This window comes from Onthophagus taurus, chromosome 7 (assembly GCF_036711975.1).
Source record: "Onthophagus taurus isolate NC chromosome 7, IU_Otau_3.0, whole genome shotgun sequence".
In the NCBI taxonomy this organism is placed as follows: Eukaryota; Metazoa; Arthropoda; class Insecta; order Coleoptera; family Scarabaeidae; genus Onthophagus; species Onthophagus taurus.
Genome location: NC_091972.1, coordinates 16,473,757 through 16,488,019, shown reverse-complemented (window position 1 = coordinate 16,488,019; position 14,263 = coordinate 16,473,757). Strand labels below are relative to the sequence as shown.

The window sequence follows — 14,263 nt, the reverse complement described above, 5'->3', positions numbered from 1 at the left end:
TTAGCAATCCTAACAACCCGTACGGAACGTGTACAAGACTCGCGTGATATAATCATTATTTGATAAACTTCCTGGCCAATTTTACTCGTATTACAACCACTATTGACGTGTAATTTGTTTTAACTTATTAGTTAAGAAGGAAAAGAAGAAAATAAAAAAAGAAATATTTTCTTGATGTTCAACGAAAGGAAGTCGGCAGTAGTAAGTCATGACTGCGACATAATTTGTCAAATTGCTTCCACTAATAAATTATACCATAATTCGATTAAGTTAATTATGAAGAATGTCAAATTGCTGCAGCTTTATTAGAATTAATCACCCTCTGCCGATGGCTCACGTTTAGGCCGGATATGGGAACAGAAAAGCTTAATTAAATTTACATGTAAATTCACTCTACACGCTTCGTTCTCGTTCGTTCGAAAACACAACGTGTTTTTTCTGTTATGTTTTTTTCTTTGTCGACGTTTCGACGTAATAATAGCTTAAATAGTTTATTTTAACTCTGAAATGTTTACGGTTTGTTATTTTCCAGAAATATTGATTTTGTTTGCACTAATTTCAAAGATACAATCTTCTCAAAATCCAGACCTTAAGCCGTCCTGATAGCGTACCGCAGAGAGGAATTACCGTGAAGTCTCACAGATAATCTCTCCCGTAGTATACACGGACGGACATTTGTTATGCTTCGCTAGTGAACCTTAGCGTGTCGAAATGAGTTTGTGCCAGACATTAAAACCAGGGGGGCATGTTCTACACACAAACACACTGTGGAGATTTGCCGCATGACCTAATACCCGTGTATAACATCATGAGGCTGTCATTTCTACAACTTAAACTTCCTGAGCCTCTATTTACGAAGGTTTTCCTCCGTTCATATGGATTAACCGAAATGACTGATGTCTGAAAGTGCTGAAATTGTCGTAGGAAACGTAATTGAAAATAATCGCTCAACCCTCCATGTACGATGACAGATTATTCTTTTATTTCGGTATCGCGCGCTTACGTAAACATAAGGGGCAAATGAACGATTATGGCTCATGAATCCGTGAAAGAAGGGAGACGTCAATCATAAATCAAAATCAACTTTGTTCAACTAGCTGCACGTTTTGAAATCGGTATGACGTGCGATAATTTATCATTTAGCGTTCTAAGAATATAAACTTCGTTGTTTATAAATATAGGTTAAACGTTTTAAATTAATTTTAGAGATAAGATCTACAATTACTTTGATGTTCTATTGTAAATCAATCAATTAAAGATGATTATTTTGAAACGTTTTAAAATAATACTCAACAATTAGTATCTCAACAACAAAAACGTATTTTAAAAAATCGCTTAATTGCATAATGATTTATTCAAATCGTGAGGTAACCATTTTTTTTGAAAATTTAGGAGAAATAATTGTTCTCTAGAAAATGAGAAAAAACTCATTATTTATTTCAAAAACTAAGATATTTTGAAAATCTGTTTTTTCTTTCATTGGAAAGTTTATAATTTGTTAAATGTTGAGAATTTCAAAATACTTAAGTGAAATCCTGATTACTGTTTTACCATTAATAACACAGATCTGCAAAAAAGAGGTGTTGATTGTTGTTGGATTGGTGACGATCATTTCCAAAGTAATTTTCTGCATGGAATTAAAATCCGAGCTCAGAATCGGACCATCACGTCAAGATTTTGAAATATTTGAGGGTATGTATAAGAAAAATGGCTGTTTTGACGATTTTTGAAGTTATGTGTGAGACGCACAATATTAATTTGCTGTATTATATCTATTTTATCATATAGTAGGTACTATCATAACCCTTCAAAATGGGGCTGTTATGGTTATGGGGAAGTTATGGACATTTTAAAGTAACGTAATTAGTTGGAATCCAGCATATAGATCAATACTGTCAGATGCGGGCAGGGTTGTTTCGTTTTAAACATTTTGTTTTAATCAACTGTTTTAAACATGTTTAAAACATTTGCTTAGGTTTAAAACAGTATTTGTTTAAAACGCTTAAATTAAACAAGCGTTTTTTTTTAATTTTCTTTATTAATACTACAATGAATAAAAATAGGAAAAAATCTTAAATACATTATACAAACTTTTTAACATACATATTATTTATTTATTAATAATAGGAACACAACAAAAATTGGAAAACTTAAAACATTTTGCATACAAGCGTTAACAAATTTCTCACACTTTTTCAGTCTCATAGTCATCTAAGTCATCAATCTGATATCTGATCAGTCACGCCATCACTGATGGAATTAAGCTCTTTAAAAATTGAAACCAACTTAGCAGCTTTGACATTGCCTAGCCGATTACGTAGTTTTGAATGGACTAAACCGTATGATGAGAAGAGAGTCTTTCTATGTTGGCTGATGATGAAGCTGTTGAGCAAGTTCCAATGCTGTCGTATTTATATTTTTCATAGAACGCCACCATGCTAATGGTTTTACATTCCCAATTACATGTTCAGAAAACATATATGATTTAAATGGTACACACTTTGCCTGGTAATTAATAATAATTGGCATTGCTTCTAGATGATAGGTATCTACATATTCCATGCCAGTTTCTATTTGCTCTTGACTAAGTTTATTTCCTCTAAAGCGATGATCAAGCAAATTTACCAAAAAATGAGCTGGGGTCAAAGCCATTTCCATACGCTCCTTGATTTTATTCGTATCACTTACCGAAAATTCTCCATTTGCTTGTTCAGTCTCGAATGCTTCCAAAAGTTCTAGCCATATCTCTGTAGCCTCTCCTATAGTGCAAGTGTTTCTTTGGAATTTGTCCAAACCAACTGCGATATACTTTAATCTTTTTAAATAGTCTTGGGCATTTGTCTTTAAATTGGTGTCGTTTACAAGCTTTATTATATCTTTATCAATACTTATTCTGTTGTTTGAGCAAACGTCGAATAATATTGACCAGTTTTTCAAGTAACTTTCCAAGCAGTCTGATAAAGTATTTCAACGAACATCCTGAGGCAATACAAGATGAGAACCACCAGCTTCTTGGAATTTTGCGCTAGCAAAATGTACATACATTTCTGAAATATTTACAAATTTTTTTGATATTACTCTTTATTCCTGGCACTTCTATAACTTCTATATCATTCCTCAAACAGATCCCTTCTCATTTTGGTCACACTTGCAGCGTTGTCTGTGACTATACTAGTTACTTTACAATTATATTCTTCACATATCTTAATTGAATTTTTTATATTCTATATTTCTTCATATCTAATTGGACCTTCTTGTTGCATAAATTTCTTTAATTGCTCTTTGTACTGAATTATCAAGCTTAAACCTTATCAAGCAAGCCGGTAGAAACAGAATTCCTATTTGGTGGCTTATATTCAGGACGTAATGCATTTATCATCTTTTTAAATTCTTTTGAATTAAATTACTTTTGTCATTCAAAGTAAAATTATTTAGTTTATTGATCAAACCCGAGATGTGTGTAAATTGCTTGTGAAAATGGTTGTAAAGAAATGAGTGAGCTATTTTTGAAACTTTGTTGGTGGGGATGTTAATATTACTTATGACAGGGTGAATGCTTTTATCTGGTTTATGTAGTTTAATAGGGGACTTTAGGCAGGTTACGAGGGGGTTCATTTCGGTTAAATTAAAGCAGTTAATGTTGTATTTTTTTAAAAGTTCTGAATTTTCCAAATATATTTTTTTAGATTATTGTTAAAAGGTAGGATTTTTATTAATTTCAATAATATTATTCTCCAGAAAAAGTTAGAGGTTTTGTTGCTGTATAAGTCTTTCTCGAGTATGATATTATCTGCCCCTGTGTCTGCAGGGATGATTATTAGGTTGTTACGATTAATTTTGACGTTAAGCTTTTGGATTTTTCTATTTAAATTGTAGGAGGATGGAACAGATTTGTTTCTATTTTTAGCCTTTAATTTAGCGTATTTGGACGAATTGTTCAAACTCTCAATCAAGGCTTCGCTGTCAGAAAATTTGATTAATTTGTTCGTTGTAGGTCAGTTGGGATTCTATTTTAATCGCAAAGTCTACAAGGTTAATAATGGTGGGAACAGCGAATTTATTACCCAAATTGAGAAACAATTTGCAAACTTCAACATCATCTTCTCAGTTGTGCCTGAAGAAACATGTCGCGCTGATCTAACTTAATTATTAAAACTTTTTTCATCGTTTTTCCTAGTTTTATTTAAGAAACCATTGACAACTTCTTTGAAGCTAGTCCTGGCATCTCTTTCATGCGAAATGATCACATTTTCAAAATCACTAATTTTCATCAATTCTCAAATCTGTGGTCCAACATCTTGTGGATATTTATCTACAAGGTTCTTAAAACAAGCATCAATTTTATTAAGCGCCTTTACGAACTGCTTCATTATTCCTAATTTAATATGACGTGGGGGTAATAAGATCGTTATCGCATTAATTGATGGATTATTTGGATCCCTGCTTCGTGGCAAATTCTTTTTAACATGGTGCTGTTCCCTATCTCTGCTATCCCATAAACATATAAAACACAGGTATCTTGTAAAACCCAACTGTTGCCCAAGAAACATGCCAGTAATTATCAAATCTTCACATATTTGTGCTTTTATATGTAATAGCTTCAAGAATAGTTTTAACATTGTCGTATAATTCTTTTAATTGTACGTAAGTGTAGAGTTATGCAGAAAATTGATTTCAAACTTCTCTTAGAGGAATCAACAAATAACTTCCAATTAGCAGGGTCATATAACAGTCTACATTTTGCACGAAGGAACTGACATCATTACAATAAACATAGCACCTTCAGAGAAGAACTCAATAAATGACTTATTTTGATGTCTATACAAAGGGAAGATAGTTCCAGGAACAAGGAGATTGCTTTGTTTTAGTCGTTTAGTCAGTTTAGATTTGTATTTAAGTAAACCTAAATCCCTGACCAAATGATTTAGTGCAGCTTTATCATACAGAACCGGCAGAAAATTAGAATCTTCATAATCAAGTCACAGCTGATATCGTCATCAGTTTTTTTCTCCAAATTTGGTGGAATTATGAAGGAAAAATAGTGCAGCACGTTCAATAACGCTTTTTGAAGGGCAAGGATGGTACTGAATGATGTAATAGATAGAAAAATAGTCAAAAAAACTTTTTTTCTTGTACATAACCTCAGATATCTCAAAATCCTGACGTGATGGTCCAATTCTGAGAATTATGATTCTATGCAGAAAATCACTGTGTAATTGCAAAAAACTTTCTCGATGACGTGTTTTAAATAGAACGAAAATCTAAGATATCTTTTTGATCTGTAAAGAAAAACTAGTTGTACAGACAACTAGTAACGCGAGAGAAATCTTCACAAACGTTGATGTTAGTTTGATACATAAACCAGTAATTCTTGCCGACGATGATATAGAATCGAGCCATATTTGAACCGCACGTGTTCAATAAGTAACGTTATCGCCGTGCGGGTGTAGCTTCTTGCTACATCAAAAAGTTTATACAGCCGATTAGATATACGACCGAAGAAGGCGGCATCCACCATAACCGTTCCACAACGCTCAACTCAGCCGGATTCGAAAGCCGCAAAAGACGGCCACCTTCCGTTTATAGACGCCCGAAGAAATGACTTTATTAGCATACAAATCCCGTTCGATTTCCAGTTGATTAAGTGGCATATAAATTTACTGGTGGTCATAACGCCCGCATTCTTCGACGTGACGTTTACAATTTCAAAATTCTTTATATGAGAGATATCAAATTACAATGTAATCGACGGCAATATTCAATTATTAAAGAAATCTCTTCTTTTGTCTTACTCCTTCGCAGTGAATATTCATTCCTATTGAAACATTGAATTTTCCTTATTACTTCGTCACCCTACTTTAAATCGTTTCAATTTTATCAGTCCTAATTGCTTCTGTAGTGCTGGGATCCTTTATATTTCAAAGGACTGTGCCCTATCTCTTTGGGATAATTTCTTTTTCCATCTATTTGTAGTCTTCCCCTTTTCTGGCTTTCAATGATTTATCCCTTTAATTCGTTAAAGTTGAATTACAGTTCACCTTTCACGTTCTTAATGCTCTTTTTGCGTCTACGGTGTCGAAATCATTGGATTTTGTAAGAACTTGATTTTTATTTTTTTCTTTTCTTTTGATTCAATGATGTACTGAAATTTGTCTTAAATAAGTAATCAACGTTAAGCATGCAATAATGAAAATCGATATTGGGGTTTCTCCCACCTCGGCAAGGTTTGCAGGTTGAAAACCTTATGTATTATGTAGGGGTACATCAGGTAGCAGTCCTACATAAGCTGTTTTTATTCTGGTATGCGCCGGAGTATACGACGATTTTATACGACACGGAATCCAGCGGTTGGATTATGGATTTTTGGCTCGCCCCTTCCGCATTTAAATAATTTAATAGAATTCGTTATAGTTGGAGCACGTAACATCCGAATTGTTTACTACCTTGAGTTTTGCCGCATTCTCGAGGCGCAACATTCTTTTTATACTTACAGCTGTTTTTGTATTTTGTCGAAACTATTTTCAAATAAAACTTTGACTCTCAAATAATTTTGATTTATCTCCTAATGGCCCCATTAAGCCTCCCTCCCGACAACGATGATATATCGGCGTCTCGGAGGATTGCGGAACACTTGGTTTCAGTAGACAAGCAATTACAATAACGGAGACAACCGGGCCCGTGTGGAATTTCGGAGCAAATTTTAAAGCTTAATTAACCCAACCAACTATGAAATATGAGGTGCTCAAAATATTTTAAATATGGATGCCTTTTCAAGTTAATTACACGGGTAATTGGGAGAGCGATTCTATATTTATTGATAAATTCATTAATATTAGTTATGTAAATAACTACAAAAAAACGTTTCCTAAAAGCTTTAACAGCGCAAATTCGCAATTTAAATATTTACTTTTTGCAATATCTTATTTCGCAAATACTTTACCCGCTAAAGTGCTCAAGATAAGGTTGTTTATCATACAGCAAACACAGTTGTATAACCATATCTTACAAAAAAAAAGCCAACAATACATAATACTGATCCACTTCAATATATTAATTGTGTTATTCCACGATTAAAATTGACTAACTTTAAAATTACAAATTCCATTGTATATTAAAACTTTGAGCGCCAAAAATATAGATGATAAATGCAAAGTTGTAAATATTGGCATACTTCGTGACTAAAAGCAATCTCATTCATGCGAGCAAACAATTACATCACATACGTATAGAGGTTTAAAAATAAAATGTTCAAACTGTGACTTTATGATGGAAATATCCCGTAAACATTTCACTGGTATTTTAAAAGTCTCTCAACGGTTTAAAGCTTCATCGACGGAAAGATTAATGTGGAAATGTGGTCGTTGTTGTTACGCGGGTCGATTTATGGATAGGATTTATGACGCCCACGTGAAAGTGGAATAAAAACCCCGTTACAATTCGGCCATTACCTCATCGATTTCGTGCTTCATAACGTGACGCTAAAAGTTGTTTCAGGAAATTGCCTGAAAGTTACGTAAAGTTTATCTTCGAAGAGCACCGATAATTACCGAGTCAATCAATCAACGATGTCACATGTGCTAAGCAAGAAATCTTAAGACACGTTTTAAAGTTAAGCCACAAACTGCTTAATTAACGTTTGAGGTCAAAGTGGAAGAGTTGCGTAAAAAAAATTACTAACTATTTAACATCGAAATAAATAAATTATAATCAACTCATAAATCGAATTCAGTAAACAATAAATTAAACCTCCCTCTTAATCCCATTTGAATATTTAATAGATTAGTTAATGAAAATAGGAAATTTCAACACAGCGAACAGCTGTATTTTCCCACTGTGAAACATTTAGAGCCGAGCAAAAATTATTTGAATATGTATGAATACTAATACGATGAATACATCATTGCATAAACGATATTCAGACATATACTTCAAGAACACCTGTATATATTACGTAAAAATGTTTATATTACATGTGTAGTTGCATTTTAATGCCACACGTTAACGACGACTTAAAGACCGTAAGCTCGTTTCGAGCGCAATTTGTTACATTAAATACATCCTTAATACGACGATAATTATTTACTGCATTCTCATCAACTCTGAAAAACTCCATGGAAATGAATATGCTTACTACGTCCTTCAATTTGGCTCCGAATTAACGAGGGCAAGAGTGTGATATGTTCCGGAGTAATTTACGGATTAATTAGAATTAATGGGGCGTGAAACAAGTTGAGCGAAAATGTGTTAAAAGAGAAAATTGGAGGAATGTAGAGTGGTATCTATATAACACAGTATACACATTTGAAACGGTAAATGCTGTGGGCAATTATAGCGATAGACTTTATCGAACAGTACCCCGTCATGTGTCGCTTATCGGAGAATGTATAAATGGGTCGCTTCAAAGCATCGCTAATTGTAATACATTGAATAGAAATACGCTTTTCTTTCTAACTAATACATTGCGTGTTGGAGAAAATGGGATACCAGAAAAATTTGTCTTTTTAAATATTTCTTGTTTTTAATTAAGTAATATAAAGCTTGTAAGATTTTTGGTTTTCCTTGGACATCATCCTAAATAAGCTCAAATTAGTTTGATCAGTATGCTCAACGTTTGCTGAATATTGAATTGTGACTGCTCTGTGTTCTCTTCTCTTACCTAGAAGATAGATCATATACAGCATAAATTCTTCTCAAGGCAAAATCTAAAGTATCAGTGTATACAGTTGATATTCTAATATTACACCATATCCTGTTGGCTGCCATGAAGAAGAATCCAAGCATCAACATCATTGCTTTCTACAGATTATTCTACACTTATGTGTTTTGCACGGTACTATTTCAAACATTACGCTCAAAATCTCAATTACCTTCTTGTGTTTCATTTACTTATGAGGCATAATTCACGAGATGGTTATTTAACTCGCACAATGCGTATTTATGGGCTTGCCAAAACCCGACCAAAGAGAGATCGCGTTTTGTTCAATGCGATATCACAGTTAATGTTGGTTTGGTATTAAGCTGTACATCAGCAAACTATCTCCTTTCTTTGGAAGAGGTGTCACCAACCCAACTCCATTATGAAGATATGTTTGGGCGTGATTGACTGGTTGTTTGACCTCACTCTCTCCCTATTCACGCAGTTTCGATAGACAACACCTATCCAGTCTCAAATTTGTTCCTATATTTACATATAGGAAATAGGGCTAGTATGGGTACTAATAGAAAAACAACACCCGGAGAAGATAGCTGATTTCTGCATTGATAAATCGAGCGCAAGCCGCTAGAATGCTGCAAAGCAGCGTCGTTAAACTCAAGGAGCAGTCAGCATTTTCACTGCTCGACGAAGGTTAAAGTAAGTTCTAAACAGCTTGCAGTCCAGTTATAGGACTTTTAGTTACTGCAGCTCACAAAAAACGTAGACTTGTTTTCGCTCGAGAACATTAATTGGATAGTAGACGTTTGGAAAAACGTATTGTTCGCGGATGAGTGCAGAATCTGTTTTTATGACAAAAATGATGGAAATAAGGCATATATAGAGCTGGCTAACGTTATGTTGCCTGTATTCGGTCACATCGAGTTGCTTTTGAGGGTGACTCAGTAATGGTTTTGCCCTTACGGTGCCATTTTGTAAAAATACGTTATCTAAATGTTGAATTGTGACTCCTTGTGGAGTCTTTTCTGAGTTCTCTTCTCTTACCTAGAATATACATCATATACTATTTCCAAAAACGTTCACTTATCGAGTTACTTAATGGAATATCTAGGTGCATAAATTCTTCTTGAGGCAAAATCTAAACTAGCAGTGTATGCAGTTGATATTTTAATATTACATGATATCTTGTTAGCTGCCATAAAGAGGAATCCAAGTATCAATATGGTTCTACAGATGCTTTCTACAGATTATCCTGCACTTATGTATATGTTTTGTACGGTAGTACCTGTATGTTTGTACTTATGAGGCATAATTATCGTGATGGTATTTTAGCCAATGCAATGCGTATATATGGACCTGCCAAAACTCACCCAGAGAGTCGGAGAGAGATTGCGTTTTGTCCAATGTGATGTCGCAGTGAATGTTGGTCTTGGTTCAAGCTTTATATCAGCAAACTACCTCCATAATGATGGTCGTGGTTGACTGGTTATTTGACCTCATGCTCTCCTGATTCACACAGTTTTGATACAATACCAGTCAAGTCTGAGGTTGATTGATCTAATTTTAAGAATTTAATTATAAGAATTCCTATATTTATGGTTTCTTGTAACTGACTCTTAGCTTCGAATTGCTTTTTAGGGTGACTCAGTAGTGTTTTGGGCAGGAATTTCTTTTGAGATACACACGGATTTCCTTTTGGTTGAGAGATGCACATTAACAACACAACGATACAGGTAGAAATCCTAGTAGAGTATGAGTTGTACTTATTGGATTTGTTGCCAATGCTTTTCTGTTAATGTAAGCCAATATACGACCACTCCAGGAAAGGATCGTAATATAGTACTTTGAAGAAGTTGGTATTCTAAAAATGGATTTAGATCTTATTAATCCTATTGAAGATATTTGCGAGCATCACAAATGGCGTCGTAACCTGCTGCAACAACACATGACGAGCTCCAATTGTCGTCTGTATTTTATGATTCTTATTATGAGTCTATTAAAAATAATAGTAATATTTAAAAAAGGTAGACCACGCGCAGTGTAGCTTCTATCAAGTGTTACATCTTATAAATTAAGGAGATCAAGTTCGAGGTGACAAGAAAAAAATATTATTAATAGGTCATTCGATAGGAGTAGTGATGAAATATGGCACCATCGATTCAAAAGGAAACAGGATGTATTACAGCTACCAGGCCATTAATACGCCCTTATAAAACAAGAAGTCGATATGCTAATGCAACACTTGTAGCACCTGCGCTCGGATATAAGATCCGACCTATCATTTATTAGCGTTTAGTAACACGCTAACATAAATATACCTCTGGTTACACGTCCGCGGACAAGCACGTCTTCATCGCGGGACAAGGAAGATTTATCGAGAGCTCTCCGGCAGACTGTAATTTATCATTTCCACGAAAATTTTAAATATCGCCTTCGTCCGTGGCCGCTCGCCGAACCTCCATTCATCACGCCGCAGACTCATCCGGAGCTGCAGTACGGAGTCAACGAAGAACTCGTACTTCCACATCAGATTCCGGCGGACCAGGTTCAGTTTCCATTTATATCTTCTGGTCGCGCCAGAGAATCTAGTTTTCTCCCTGTCCCGCGAGCGAGACACGCGTATTTATAGGTTTTACTTGTTGTGTTGACAGCTGATGGTTATGTTATTTGCGAGGCTACGTTTCAGGTTACCATCCCGAGGTTTAACGGCCTCCGGACACGTTTCTTGTTCTGATACGTGGTAAGAATTTAATCTCGATGCTCTTTCCACTGCAGAAGTCTTATTAATTACCGAACATCTATATCTAGTAAACAACCATCAATTAGAATTAATTTGTGCATATTTGAATAAAAAATATCGATTTTTCAGTTTGGATATTTTTAATGAACGTAATTAGCACGAAGTTATTACGATAGTATGGAAATTACGTTCATAAAGTTTTTATCGTTAAACGATAAAACACAAAATTGCTGAACGATCCTAAAACTGCCTCATTCTTAATGCGAATTTTATCTTTCAGTTAAAATTAAAATTTGATGACACTGGCAAATTAATTTACAAATGTCGAGAATTTATTTTTAAATTTTTATAATAAAGCTTTAGCCTTTAAAAGAATTTGTGGAAAAGCTTTTAAAGAAGTTTAATAATAGTTTCTGGAACTTTGATGTACTGACATAATATAACAAGGAATCCCAATCAATCTGTCACAAAATCCGGACATTGCATGACGGCGCCATACGGCCAAGCAGTCATACCTATGAATTAATTTGTCTGACAGTCGAACACTATCGCTTGGTTAAATCTAGAGACATACAACACGCGTTTAGAGATTCAATACAATCCGACGTCGTATTGTGGGAATTTATCGCCCCGATCGGCGATCTCTTGCGTCACGATTGGTAAACATCACGTCACAGTATATATACGAAGAAGGAGTGTGTACTGTGTATGAGGTGTCGCGTGTAAAGCTCGGGTGGAAAGAAACAAATAACGAGAAAACAAGTTCGTCCATACAAAAATGTCGAAACAATACCGATCCGGAGTTCGAAACGCGAACTCTCGGGTATTAGAAAATCAACGCTCGATTACATTGTATGCGAACTGAAACGAAACCTCTCGAGATACATACGCGATAAGCTTATGGACCGAGCGTGTTCGTACGGACCGAGTTTACACATGTGATGGCTAATGAAAGCAACGCGGTGTAATGAATATGTATAGGCCATGGGTCAGTCTTGAAGAACGCAGATGGTTGTGTCTTTACGAAGAACTCATAATAAAGTCAGTGATGAAAGAAAATGATCGTCAGGAATTTATTACTTATTTAAATATTGTAGGGTGTTTTAAAAATAGTTTTAATCAAATTTAGTTATGACAACAATACACGAAAAAATTACAACAGCTTTTGATCCACCTTAACAATATCAAGACTACAATCCAAAAGTATGGGAAAATGTTTGGCTTATTTTATTTCATCAACAATGTGAGACTTTAAAAGGACACACATCACTTTTTGTACATTATTCTTAAAAGAGTGAGTTGTTCTTCCATAACGGGATCAAATTCAAATAGCAATTGACCTATTTTTATGAAATTAGCGTTATTATGGTCAAACAACTTATCGCTTTTGCTTTAAAAAATCAGATTACTTTTACCCAGCAATTCTTTTTTTGTATAGGTTTATTTTTTTATTTACCATTTATTGCCACAAATAAGAATAAAAATTACATAAGATACACTAGAAGAAAAAATAATGAGAGAAAAAAAATAATAAGAACAAACATATATACATAAAATCCTTAAACTTAACTTAACTTAAACAGTATAAGCAGTATGAGCAGTATCAGCAAATGGATCATTTCATCGCACGAGCGATCTCTGCCAAATGACCCAACAAAACAAACGAAAATAATATTTACTGAATATGACAAGTAGTGATAATTAGATACTATTAACATTTATCACCAAATAAGATTAAGCAAGAAAAAGAGACCAAAAGAATCTGCCGAATATCAGTTGCCAACAAGTGAGAGCAGTTGAAAAGAGGAAAAAAGAAAAAGACAAAGAACAAAGAACCAGGAAACAGCCAGCTGAAGGGCAAGCCAGTGGCTCTTTAAAACATGTCTAAAATTAGCAATGTTAGAAATATTACGAATTTCAGAAGGCAGTCCATTCCACAGCGCAATCGACTGTACTGTAAATGATCTGTGATACATTTCAGTGCTATGAACAGGAAATGTAAAAATAGTATCAGAACGTGAACGAGTAGCAAGCTTATGAGTTGATAATTGCTGGAACCTATCTGATAACTACTTTGGGGTGCAGTTATGAAGGATTTTAAATAAAATGGTTAATAAACAAAAGGATCTACGTTCCTCACAGGTTAACATCTGAATGTAATTGCGATACGGTGTTACATGCTCAAATCTATTTAGGTCAAATATGAACCGGATGCAATTATTTTCGAAGTGAGGAAATATAAGTGAGTAGCAAAGATTACGATGGACTACCGAAGGAAGAGAGCAGCGAAGTCTTTTTAAAGATTGGAAGCAAGCATAAACTTTTCTGCAAACACGTTGAATTTGCGGTTTCCAAGACAGTGCAGAATCCATAAGGACTCCAAGATTTTTAACTGTGTCAGAAAACCGTATGACATCTCCATTCAGCATCAGATCACTGCAGGTAGATGGATTAATCTTACCAAGTAATTGATGAGTTCCAAACACAATAGCTTGCGTTTTGACTGAGTTCAACTTAAGTCCGTATCTCCGAGACCAGTTCAAGACCTTAGATAGATCGTTATTAAGTCGCACAGTAGCAATTTAACTACAATTCTTAGAAGCACCTCCATTCAATAATTTTTTTTTTCATCAGTAATACTTTGGCCGCATCTAGTTTTAAGTTTTTTTTATTAACACTTTAAGCTTTGGTCCATTTCTAGCCATGATTTGGAAATTTCATGCTGTATAAAGCTTCACTACATACAAAGTAGTTGAGATAGAATATATCTTTATTCGGCTATAAACCTACATTTGCAGGCATTATTTATAAATGATATGTACATAAAGTGTTATTTTTCATATTATTTCATTAAGTTTTTCTAAGAGTGT

General features: G+C 34.5%; 1 protein-coding gene across 6 annotated transcripts in view; it reads left to right on the top strand.

Annotated features, from left to right (window-relative positions):
* The window catches only part of LOC111426711 (neogenin protein frazzled), a 97,188-nt gene that overhangs the window by 25,067 nt on the left and 57,858 nt on the right, over positions 1 to 14,263 (top strand). The window lies entirely within an intron of this gene.